We start from the raw sequence: 13,014 nt of genomic DNA on the forward strand, positions 1-13,014 counted from the left end.
CCTGGTCATGCTTGTGCTTCTGTTTGCTGCATGCTCAGCACGTGCTCCCCCAGGTTTGTACCTCCGGGTTCTTTGGGAGCTGCCAAAGTGCTGAGCCCTTCCGGAAGGGCTGTGGAGAAGCTGTTGGGCTGATGTGCTTGAAGGCAGCAATAAATCCCTTTTCCTAGGGGGAATCCACTGCATCCAGTGTACAGGTCTCTGTTCTGTGACCTTTGCACTTCATTTCCCAAGTTTTCTTTACTTTAACATTATTGTTTTCATAGCATTTCCAAGCTCTTCGGTCCCTCCAGCAGGACATAGGGAATGTCCTTGGGTTGGTTTCTCACACTGTGAAAACTGTGGGGATAAGCTGGGAGAGCTGGGGGTGCTCACCTGGAGAAGAGAAGGCTCTAGGGAGAGCTCAGAGCCCCTGGCAGGGCCTAAAGGGGCTCCAGGAGAGCTGGAGAGGGACAGGACACAGGGAATGGCTCCCATTGCCAGAGGGATATTGGGAAGGAATTCTGGGCTGGGAGGGTGGGCAGGCCCTGGCACAGGTGCCCAGAGCAGCTGTGGCTGCTCCTGGATCCCTGGCAGTGCCCAAGGCCAGGTTGGGTGGAGCTTGGAGCACCCTGGGACAGTGGAAGGTGTCCCAGCCATGGCAGGGAGTGGAACAGGATGGGCTTTGAGGTTCCTTCCAACCCAAACCCTTGTGTGATTCCATTCCATGGAATGACCCATCTGTCAGAGCTCCTGTCCCACCGGTGGTGACTTCAGCCTCTGTGCCCCCAAACCACACAGCCCACGAGCAGCTGGGCCCTGCAGTGCCGGGCTGGGATATTTTCTCATCCAAACCACATTTTACCAGAGCAGGTTTCTATCTAAACACTCCACCTTTGGGTTTCATCCTCTTCACATCCCATCCCTCCAGTTTGTCCAGATGCTCTGCAGTGCCTCCAAGCCTCCATCCTCCACCTTATGGAGAGAACAAGCAGAAACCACCCTTGGGCCACCCTTTTAGTACCTTGCATTTACAGCCAAGAATTGATGACTGCTTATTTACCTTCCTTGGACTGGTTTGATATATCTTTCCTAGATTTCCTAGAAAATATTGCTTCCCGTTGTTGTGGGTTTCCCACTGTTGGTTCTGGAATTGGCTAAACGAGCAGGAGACTCCTGTGTGAGCTGCTGTGTCCAGGCTCTCCCTGCGCCATCAAGTGATGGGCTCGGATTATTTTTCCTTGTGAACCGTGGGATTTTGTTAGGATTTGAGGGACGCGTTTGCAATGGGAAAAGGTCCCCTCTAGGTGGCAGGAACGGCAGCAGGAACGCGCTGGAGCAGCAGAGCAGGAGGCGCAGGACACGGACTCGCCCGCCTCAGTCCGGGGCTCTGCGGCCGCCGCGTGGCACCTGCGGGGCTGTCACCACATGGAAGTGCCCAGCAGCTCCCTGCGGATCCCTCCTGCCCGCCCGGCCTCGGCTCATCCCTGCGGGACGCGTGAGTGCACCGGGAACGGGCAGCTCTTGGGAAACGGGAAAAACCATTCCTTTGCATGGTTTGTGTCCCCCTTCCCTGGTGAAGGGGAGGGAGAGGGAAGTCCGAAATGTCCCAGCCTGGTGGGTGCCCTGCTGTAGCTGCCGTGTGTGATGGAGCAGATGGAGAACTGGAATGCCAGAGCTAACGCGAGGTGACAGGATGGCCATCGGGATGGCAGTGGGAAGCACAGGGAGCAGCAGGGCATGGTGGAGCCAGGCTGGTCCCCAGGTGAGTGACACAGCTGTGGAGCATCTCCAGGGAATCATTTTGGGTGCCTCTCTCCAGGTTTGGTGTTTTGGAGGGGCCGTGCATTGAATCCCAAAGCTGGGTGGGTGAAGGCACTTGTTGGAGTGAGTTTAATTCCTGCTCCCTCAAAAATGGGATGTTTGTGTTGGTAATTGAGTTTGCAGCCATAAATGCCTTTTGGGATCCATGGGTTTGGTACTGGCTCATTGGGGTGTTCCATTCCCACACCCCTGGGGCAGGCAAGGACCACGCTGAGCACGGCAGGTGTCAAATGCTGGGTTCTCCACAGCTGCAAACATCCAAGTGCTCCATGTGGGGCTGGGATTGAGGGATCAGACTGGGATAGTGAGGACACAGGAGCCTTCCAGCCCAGGGGTTGTTTGGGATTAAAGATGCTCCTCCTGGAGGACCATTTTCCCACCTAGATCTTCCAGGCAGGAAGGTGCTGTTCCTGTCTTGGGGTACACCCGAGTAAAGGAACAGGCCTGCTCCTGGGTTGCTTCCAGAAATGTCAGAAATAGGGATTTTATATAACTAAATATTCACTGTTCTGTCAGACTGAGATAAATTTGGACAGACATCAGCTTTTTTCAGCTGAAATGCTTTGGGAAACCGTGGCAGCACCTACATCCCTGCTGGGGGAGGACGAGGAGGGCAGGAGATAGTAAAAGCTGGGATAAAACCTGCCCTGGGAGCTCTCTTGTCTGTGGCTGATGATATTTTGGAGCTGATGCCAAAAAAATAACAACACCCTGTAGCACTTTTGCTTCAAAGCTGTTGCTTTGCAGTCATTGCATTATTTTTTGCTGAATCCAGGCTGACACGCTGCTTTTGGGGCAGGAGCTAATTTTTTTCCCCCCATTTTTCAATTTTCCTGCCCCCCCAAGCTCTTTGGCAATAGAAATACTCCTTCCAGGAGTGACTGTAGGGTCTGAACTCAGAGGTCACCCCTGCTCTGACCCAGCAGCACCCAGCCCCTGCCTGGGAAGGATGTGCAGGGATGCATGAGGGCAGGCATTCCCAAAGCCCAAATCATTCAAGAAAAGCTGGAGCCACACTCCAGGACACCTTGAAGCAGCCAGCATTAGCCCAAAGCCCATTTTCCCCCATCCTGCTGAGCCCAGAGACTTGTCCTTGCTGTGGTTTTCCTCGGCATCTCAGGGCTGTTGGAGGCAGCTCTGATTTCCAGGCTTCCTTCCATTCCACTGCAGAAAGGCACCACGGGGCAGAGCCAGCCTGGCAAATAATTGGGCAGCCGGCGTAGAAAATGAGCAACGAGGGGAAGAAGGAGCAGGAATAACCCTGATTTTCCTGCCTGTCCATCAGCGCCCGGCTCGCTCCGTGTGCCTTTCCCACGGGAGCGCTGCCATTGATGCCCCAGGAATGGAAGTGTGAGGGGATGTGCTCGTGCTGGGGCACAGGGAGGGTGTGCTGAGTGCTGCCAGAAGTTGTCCTGTGAGGAAAAACTCCTGGGATCTTCTGGAGAGGCTGTTCAAAGGGGGAGGCTGTTAATTGCCACCTTTTTTTGGCAAAGACAGCTTTCCTGCTCTATCCATGAGGGAAACATCTTCTAGGAAATCCTCCAGCAGCCTGCATGGCTTCAAACAGGAGAGCACGGAATTGGGGGTCTCATCCTCATCCCTCCACAGTGGAGCCACCTGCCCATGTTCCCCAATCCACCAGGGTGCAAAAACCTCTGGCAGCTCCCAGCTGCTCCAAAATGGATTAAGAGCAGTGGAATGGTGGTAGCAGAGGGAGATGGGCTTGGGAAGGATTTCCCCTGCCATGTGGATCCTGGGCTTTTTTCAGGAGGTTACAGCTGGGCTGGATGGTGTGATCCATGCTGGGGTATCCTGATATCCCTTGTGCTCTCCCACAGGACAGGGAGGTGACACCACACTCCAGCTGCTGCGCCTCACGCTGAGACTCCGACCAGCACCACCAACACTGACCACAGGTAGGTCCTACTATCCCACACCAGCCAAACACCCTCCCTGGGATCCACGTGGGACTCGGATGGATCCGTGCCAGCATCCCTTGGCTGTAGCATTGCTCCTCCAGGGCTTCTCTCTGCTGCAAAGGAAGTTGAGTGGGAGGATGGAATTTTCTGCCGAGCATCCCGTGGCTCTGGATGCTCCAGGCTGCTGGTGTAGGAGTTCTGCCATGCCCATCAGCTCCACGAGGCTGACAGCTCAGGGGCTGGGCAGTGCCTGCCTTGCTGGGTGCTGTATTTGGGTCAGCCACATCGACTGGATGTGCAACTGTGTCATCCCTGGAGAGCGCGGGACGCCGATCCATAACCGCGGCCGGCTCCGGCCAGGATGGCACGCACAGCCCACTGTCCTCCCCCTGCTTCCCAGCCCTGCTTCCCAGCCCTGCTTCCCAGCCCTGCTCCTCTGGGAATCCAGGGCATCCCTCTGGCTGCCCTGAAAGGTCTGGGACCCTGGCAAGGGTCAGGAACCCCCTGGACAGAGCCCCCAGAGACACTGGCTGTGATCTCTGCCCATGGAAAAGAGTTTTCAATCTTACAGGATGAATTACCAACTCTGAGTGTTTGATATCCGTAATAATTAAGTGTGACACGGATGCAAAAGTCAAATTTTAGGTTTCTAGATGAGGGGTCCAAAGGGGACAAGATGGAGGAAATTTGGTGTGCCTTGTCCTTTTTCTCCTTCTTCATGCCCTCCATGTCTCACTGTGGTGTTGGCATTTTTCTGTTGGTTCAGGCTGGGGACACACTGTCCAACATAGGTGACAGATATTGGCACGTTCTTGTAAATGCAGCCCAGGGAGTTTCTGGTATTGAATGTTTGTCACATCCCACTGAGGGCAGAGCCCCACACGCTGCCCTGCAGGACAGAGCTGGGCAGGGCAGCAGAACATGTGAGAGATCAACAGAATAAACAACCTGGAAACCAGCACAGACCAATTCTGGCTTCTGCTTTGGCAGCGGGGCTGACAGACAGAGACTTTCTACAATCCCAGAATCATCAATACCACAGATTCTGACATGCTCCCAGCCTCCAAAACTCAGGAATCCACTACAGGCTCAGCTTTTTCCAGCAGCTGTGACTCCTCTTGTCCCGGACATGACTCCAGCCCTGTAAATAACCAGAAGCCATCTGCAATTCCCATTGTGCCGTGGCAACTGGTACAGCCACTGCAACAACCGGATGCTTGTGGAATCAGGGATGCATCCCCCCTCCTGTCAACTGACTCCTCTCTGTCCAGCCACAAAAAAGAGGGAAAACAGGATGTTTTTCTGGGTTTTACTTTCCCCATCTCTGGAGATGCAAGGAGGGGATAAAAAGAAGGGAGGCAGAAAAGGCAAAATTCCAGTATCCAGGTAGAGCTGGGCAAATATAGATTTATATTCCACTATTTCCACATAGAGGGGTTTATTTTATTGAAGCCATGTGGGAATAAGACCCCTGGGAGCTGTGTCCAATGGGCACAGGGAAGGTGCCCAAGCATCAGCCCAGTATTAATTTGCAGATATTCCCTGAAGGACCAGGGGTTGCTGCTCCTGTTTGTATCAACTCTTGATGGAAAACAAAGTGTCTGTGTGGGGGGCATTGAACTTTAGGGATGGCCTGGCTCCCTAATGTGGGGTCAGCACGGAGGTGATGGAAAAATCTTAAAAAGCCAAGAGCAATGCTCCAGTCACTACCAATGTACTGACCTGGATCTGCTGGGTATAGGATGAGAAAATAGAGATTTATTTTTTTTCTTAGCTGGAAGTGCAGGATACCTGAGCTTCATCCCTTGCTTTGAACGTGGTTGAAATCCTGTGATGCCTCCTGGATGTGGGAGCATGGACTGGAGGGACAAAAAGCACCCCAGTTTGGGTGGAGAGGGGAAACTGGGGGCACAGCCCAGAGCAGAGAGATGATCTCTCCCTGGTGGGGTGCATGCCTGTCAGGCTGTCCCCTGAGCAGGGAGGGTGATCCCACACCTGCCTGCACTCCGTGCCAGCATCCCCAGGAGCTGCAGCCTGGCTCCATTTCATTTCTAGGTTTCATTTGCCTTTTCATATATATATATATTTTAATACATAGCATTTTATTCACCCTGTGTCTTCCCAAGCACAGATGCTGCAGCTCCTTGGGGTCATCCCACTGCAGCTTCACCCCACAGCGTTGCTGTGGTGGGATCTTCACTGGTGTTTTTTTTGTCTAAAACCCTGCCTGATCCCCTTTGTCCTGTAGGGAAGACATTTCACTGGTGTCCTTGCAGCAGCTCCTGGTGTTTCCAAAGGCAGGCAGGATCTTCCCTTGGGAATTCTCACCACTGTGGCTGCCACGGATGTGCTGCCTCTCTGGGCCTTGGATGCCTCTGAGAATATTTTGGCTCTGTTTTCTCACCACTTTCCCATTTAAGAGTTTTATTTCTCAGTGAAGTCTCCCTGCTGAGCCTCCCCTTGTGCCCTGACCATGCTCCCTGCATTTCCCAGAGCAGCTGTGGCTGTCCCTGGATCCCTGGCAGTGCCCAAGGCCAGGTTGGACGGGGCTTGGAGCAGCTGGGACAGTGGGAGGTGTCCCTGCCACGGCAGGGGTGGCACTGGGTGAGCTTTAAGGTCACTTCCAATCCAAACCATCTGGGATTCTAAGATTCCTCCAGCTCCTCGGTGTGCTCTTCCCCTGGAAGCAGCATCCAGATGGAAACTCCTGCAAGAATCCCAACAAAACCCCCAGGGAGCATCCTTCTGTTTGATCTCTGTGAACTCCTCACCCCAATCCTCCCAGTTCTGATTTATTTCCCACCAGATCCCATTTCCTTCCTCTCCTGGAGTCACCTCACCCCAGTGCTGCTGTCAAGGCAAAACTGGGATTCAAATCAAAGCCTCCTGCCCTTCTCCAGTGGGTGGCACGAAGCCCTTCAGCTCTCTTGAGGGAAATGAATTTGTAGAAATGTTTAAAAGTTTGATAGAAGGTTTATATAGGATATATTGGTATGCAAATTTTGAGATAAGAAATTAGATTTAGATTTAGAAATACCATAGAATAAGTGTAGTATTTAGAAATACTATAGAATAAGATAGATATTGTTGACAGAGAATTAGAAACAAGTTTTAAAGGATGGTTTTATAAATACAACTAGGTATTTTAGAGAACTAGAACTATAAAAGATCCATTATAGTAGAACTTGTGAGAAGTAATTTCAGATGATTAAAGTATTTACAGTGTAGTGTGATGAGTTGAGGTACTTATATTGTAATTAGTTTCTGATTATAACAGTGTAAATTATAACATCTATATTATTATCTTAGTCTTCACATAAAATTAAACTTTTTTAAAGCACTTCTCAGTTACTCTAAGAATAAAATAAAACTTTTTTAAACACTTCTTAACTACTCTGAGTCAAAAAAAAACCCCAACAAAAACAACAACAAAAATAAAACCTTAATGCAACACTCCGAGGGGCAGGAGCTTCTCCGGGTGCCAGGAGCCATGGCTGGGAGGGGACAATGGTGGCATTGAGGGGGACAGTGGCACGCTGCCGTATTGTGCCTGGCAGAGAGCTGCCCGGGCTGATCCCCGTGCTTTGTTCTGCAGGGCTGCACTGCTGCTGCTGCACTGCTGCTGCTGCACTGCTGCTGCTGCATTGCTGCTCTCCCTGGTTATGCGCTGAGCGTCCGCAGCTCCGCGGGCTCCTTCTTCCTGCCTGGGACAGGTACGGCAGGGGCTTCTCCTGGGAAAGGTTCTCCTGGGACAGGTACAGCTTGGGGTTCTCCTGGGAAAAATTCTCCTGGGACAGGTACAGCTTGGGGTTCTCCTGGGAAAGGTTCTCCTGGGACAGGTACAGCTCTGGGCTTCTCCTGGGACAGGTTCTCCTGGGAAAGGTACAGCTCTGGGAAAGGTTCTCCTGGGACAGGTACAGCTCTGGGCTTCTCCTGGGAAAGGTACAGCTCTGGGCTTCTCCTGGGAAAGGTACGGCTCTGGGGTTCTCCTGGGACAGGTTCTCCTGGGAAAGGTTCTCCTGGGACAGGTACAGCTCTGGGAAAGGTTCTCCTGGGACAGGTACAGTTTGGGGTTCTCCTGGGTAAGGTTCTCCTGGGTAAGGTTCTCCTGGGACAGGTACAGCTCTGGGGTTCTCCTGGGAAAGGTTCTCCTGGGAAAGGTTCTCCTGGGACAGGTACAGTTTGGGGTTCTCCTGGGAAAGGTACGGCTTGGGGTTCTGCACCGGAATTTGGGATTGTGGCAGAGTGTAATTTGTTATTCTGATATAGCAGAATAATTTGTTATTATAGCATAGTGTAATTGGTTATTCTGATATAGCATAATAATTTGTTATTATTATATAACAACATAATTATTATAGCATAACATAACAATTTAATATTCTAGCATAACAGAATTTGTTATTATGATATAGCATAATAATTTGTTATCATAGCATTATAACATAACTTAATAATTTGTTATTATAGCATTATAACATAACGTAACTTGTTATTATAGCATAACATAATTTTTATTATTATATATCATAATAATTTTTATTATAGCATAACATAACATAATTTTTATTATGATATAATTTTAGTATAGCATAATTTTATTATGAAATATAATTATTGTGCTATAATCAAAATTATATATTTTTTACGTATTTTGTTATTATGATATAGCAAAATAATTTGTTATTATGCTATAACATAATAATTTATTATTATAGCATAACATAATTTTTTATAGCATAACATAATTTGTTATTATAACATAATTTGTTGTTATGGCATTATAACAACAATTTGTTATTATATCATTATAATATAACATGTTATTGTAGCATTATAATATTACTTGTTCTTATAGCACAACATAATAACTTGTTATTATAGCATAATAATTTGCTATTATAGCATAACATAATAATTTATTATTATAGCACAACATAATAATTTGTTATTATGATATAGCATAATATAATAATTTGTTATTATAACATAACATAATTTGTTATTATGATATAACAACATAATAATTAGTTATTTTGACATAACAGTAATTTATTAGGTCATTAGTTGTAATGAAACTAGTACTGATTTTTTTTAGCTAATACTCTAATTAGTTTAATTGTTTTAATGTTATGTTTGAGGTAAGTGGAGCTGGAAATAAATGTAAGTGGGTTTTTATGGTTTTAAGATTTGAAGTTATTATAGTTTTGTTTTAATGATGGGTAAATTCTTTTAGTGTTTTATTTTTAAAAATGTTTTTATAGTTTTTTAAATGTTTTTATGGTTTTTCATCGTCACCTCCTAGCCAGGAAGGGGCTCTCTGACGGGGAGGGATTGTGGATTTGGGAGCAAAAAGATCCCAAAAGTTCCTCACACCAGGAGGCCGTGTCACTGTTTCATTGATCCTTGTAATATATCATGTATTTATTACATTTTATACATTACATATATAAAGGCAGCTTTGAGAGCCATGAAAATTTTAATTTCTTCCTAAGCCTGCAAAATGTTTTGCGTTAAATATTTGCATAAAGACACAGAGAACCAACTCCACTTGGGCTCTGGAGAATCCCTTAAAATTTGAATCCAGGATTTTGCTTGGACCTCTTTCATACAAGGCTTTGCTCAGAGTCTGATATAGAGATTTTTTTTTTTTAGGAGCATATTTGTAGGTTGTTTTTGAGCTGTGTGATCACAAAAAGGATTTCCCTACGCGTTTTCTTGCCCAGATTTCCTTGAAATCCTCAGATTTGGGCTGAACTTGGGGCTCGTGACTGTGTCAAGGGCAGCAGCAGCTGCAGGAACAGGAGCTGTGGTGCTGCCTCTCCTTCTCCCTCCTCCTCCTCCATCCCTGAGGCATCCCAGGAGCTGATTTCCTCTGGAAAATTCCTTCTGGGATCACAGAACCCCTGCACACTCAGCCAGGCTGTTCCCAGCTTATTCCTCCCCTAAAGCAGCTGGAGAGCAGAATCACACTTGAGAAATTAAATTAGATGATCCAGACTTGGCTGCCCCATCCCAGCTGTTCAGAGGAGCAAGGACATCTCTTAAAATTTCCTTCAAACCAGGAAAAACAAGTTATTTTGAGGAGTTGCACATGGTGGGAGCTGCTCAAGACATGCTGAGGGTTGTGTATGTTTAAGACATGAAGAGCCACCAGATTTTAATGGTTTAGGGCCTTCTTCATGCCAAATTTGCTCAGTTTTGGGGTTTTTTTTAATTACAGCGAGTAAAACCTCGCTGATTTGGACTCCTGGAAGCCAAATCTCCCCTCACAACATGGGGCCTTTAAGGAAAACATCAATTTTTGTGAGGTCAGCCATAAAATCATGCGAGTTGGCAATGGGAGGGAGCGGATGGCGACGTGCCAAAGGTTGTGGCCTCTGCATGGGGCAATTATTTAATCCCTGTTTGTGGGTTTGTTTTGGGGCAACGTCCCCCCCTCTGCAGCAGAGATGTGCACAGGGAGGGGAAAATCCCTCTGGCTGAGAGCAAGAGGAGGAGAATGTCCTTCTGTCCCCTTCCAGCTATTTTCCCTTCCAGCTGTTCTCCACAGAGCAGGGAGATGCTTCCAGCTGTTCGCCCTGCCCTGCAAAGCGGGGTTGGGAAAACAGGGATGAAGAAAGGCTGGGATAGGAGCCTCTGGTCAACAAAAAAACATTAAAATATTAAATTTCAGCAACAGGCACTGCTTTGGGCATGAAAATTGGTGGGGGGGATGAAGTTTTTTGGTGGTGCTGCAGCTGTAAGGACAGGGAGAGTTTGTAGCCAACTTTCCACCAGGTTTGGAGCAGAAAGGAAAAGAAATCCCAAACAGGGAGGAAACATTCTTATCCCGCTGCAGCACCTCCGCTTCCCGCCTCCCTCTCCTGCTCCAAGGAGCTCTTTTTGCTATTTTTAGCCCTAAACTCTTTGACTATTTGAATGATCTGATTTTTTTTTTTTTTCCATGAGCACCGCTCTTGGCTCTGTTAAGACTGAGCGCGAGTTATTCATCTCGCTCTCTTTTTTATGGCGTTGTTCACGCCAGCTGAGAAGGCAAATCCAAAAATCCAAACTAAAGGGAAGCTGAAGGAATCCTTGCTGTCCCAGGGAGCGCTGGGGTTGCAGATCCACAGGAGTTTTCCCTTCTCCACGTCAGAGCTGTGGCGGGGTGGGAAGGGAGGAGGAGAGCGGCGCTGGGAGCGGCACCAGACAGGGATCCACGGACCCACAGCTGGCCAGGATGGGACAATTTTGGGAAGGACAGAGCCCAGAGCTTCTCCGTATGTTACTTTTGTGTTTGTTTTGTTGTGTTCTCCCTCCTCCTCCTCCTCCTCGTGTTGGTGTTTTGCCGGTGGGTTTTATTTAGCTTGGCACGTCGCAGATCCCCTCCCTGTGCTGTACCACCCCCCCTGCTCCCACCCTGCTCTTCATTTTCTGCCCTTTCCTAATTATTAGGGTGGGAAATGCGTTTGCTGAGCCTGAATGTTCATCTGGTGCCTTTCCTGCCGGGGTGAGAGCCACAACATCCCTATTTGGCAGCAGTTTGTGCACACTTTGCTGGCATGAATCATCCCCCGGCACGAAGGGCAGTGCAAGTCCACCTCCAGGGAGGTTGGGATTAAACCAGCAGTGGTTTAGCTTTTTCTCATGGAAAAAGGATGAAATTCTTCCCTGTGAGGGTGCTGGGGCCCTGGCACAGAGTGCCCAAGCAGCTGTGGCTGTCTCTGGATCCCTGGAAGTGCCCAAGGCCAGGCTGGACAGGGCTTGGAGCAGCCTGGGACGGTGGAAGCTGTCCTTGCCCATGGCAGGGGTGGAATGAGGTGATCCTTAAGGTCTCTTCCACCCCAAACCATTCTGGGATTCTGTGAAACTCCTCTGTGCTCTGTGATCTCCTGGCCAGTCCCTTTCCAAACCTCCTCTTATCTCAGATCACCCGAGCTGGGGGGAGGAACCCCAGATTCTGATTTTCCTGCTGATCCCGTGTTACATTCCTGAGGTTTCTGCAAATTTTGGGATCTGTGTCCTCCTGGCTTTGGGATCATCAGCGCAGATCCCCCAGCTCCCGCATCCTGAGCTGGGCTTTGAGGCCAGGCACAGCTGGAGAGCAGCAGCCATGGGGGCTCATCCCAGCAGCAGATGTGGATTTGCAGCTGGGGTCTCTAATCCATGCTAAATTTATGTTCTCTGTAAGGTGATTTTGGCTTGTTTTTAAAATAAAATCCAAGGCTGTGAGCACCCTTTTCATCTTCACATCCCAAACACCTTGCAAAGGCTGTGTTCCCCCCTGTGCAGCTGGGGAAACTGAGGCAGGGGAGCTCGTGGCTCACAGCATCACCACCTGTGGGAGCTGAACCTGCTCCTTGGTGGCCTCATCTTCTTGGCCAACCTTCCTTGAGAGAAAATTCTTTGGCTACCAAACACCCAGGATGCTCCTCTGGGGTGGGATTTCCAACTTGGATCCCTCCTCCCCACCTCAAGCTCCTGACATGAACCTCATGTGGAGATGCTGTTGGAGTTCCACAGCTTTTAATTGTCCCATCTTTCAAAATCCTAAAGAGCTTCCCCGTGGCTGATGGACGACCCTGAGTTATGTCCCTTCTACCTCCAGATCTGTGCAGATTTAGTTGCCACCAGTGTTTGTCCAAAGGATTTCCTGGAGAGGGGGGCTGCAAGGAGCTCCTGACCCTCCTTGTTCATGAGGTGACCTCCCTCCATCTCCTCCCTCCATCTCCTCCCTCCATCTCCTCCATCCCAAAAAGCCCTTCCCATCTATCCCAAGCACAAGTGCTCAGCTGAATGAATTTATTTGAGCTCTGCTTGTTGGCAGAGCTGTGTCCTCTCCTGGTGGGAGGTGAGCGAACATTCCATTACCCCCAAAGGGAAACAGAGTCCCTGAAATCCTGGGAGGCCACAGGCACCTTCACCTTTCCCCCAGATTTCCTTGGAATGCCACAGGAGGGCAACCTGCCCTGGGCCTGAGCTTCCTTAGAAAGTCAGAGGGAGGAAATCCCAACCTAACCCAGTTCCAGAACGGAAAAAGGAAAAAGGGCCGTGAGGCAGATGGGGAATCTGCACTTCGTGCTCCTCCTGCAAGCTGGGAGAGCCATTTCCCAGACAATCCTTGGGGCTTGTCCAAGACCAAAATACCAGGAAGGTTTTTTGTGTGTGTGTGTGTCACAAGGAAACCCTTCCTTCCCCAGCAATACGGTGTGCACCATATTCCTGAATGATCCCAGTGCTGGAAAGGTCTCTCTTCTCCTGTAATTTATGGTCTGGTTGGAGTTCTTCCACCCAGTGTCCATCCCAAGGGTCA

At 49.0% G+C, this 13,014-nt stretch overlaps 1 protein-coding gene across 2 annotated transcripts in view; it reads left to right on the top strand.

Annotated features, from left to right (window-relative positions):
• The first annotated feature begins 7,275 nt into the window (after nt 1–7,275).
• GJC2 (gap junction protein gamma 2) overlaps nt 7,276–13,014 on the top strand; it is a 41,913-nt gene continuing 36,174 nt past the window's right edge. Inside the window, exon 1 of one of the 2 annotated variants that reach the window (XM_031503760.3) lies at nt 7,276–7,432. The gene's annotated coding sequence lies outside the window, so the exon portion shown is untranslated. Of the gene's footprint in view, nt 7,433–10,258; nt 10,982–13,014 lie in introns of those variants that run through there. The other variant, XM_085562265.1, reaches the window with a different exon arrangement.

This window comes from Lonchura striata, chromosome 2 (genome assembly GCF_050655825.1).
Source record: "Lonchura striata isolate lonStrDom1 chromosome 2, ASM5065582v1, whole genome shotgun sequence".
NCBI lineage: Eukaryota > Metazoa > Chordata > Aves > Passeriformes > Estrildidae > Lonchura > Lonchura striata.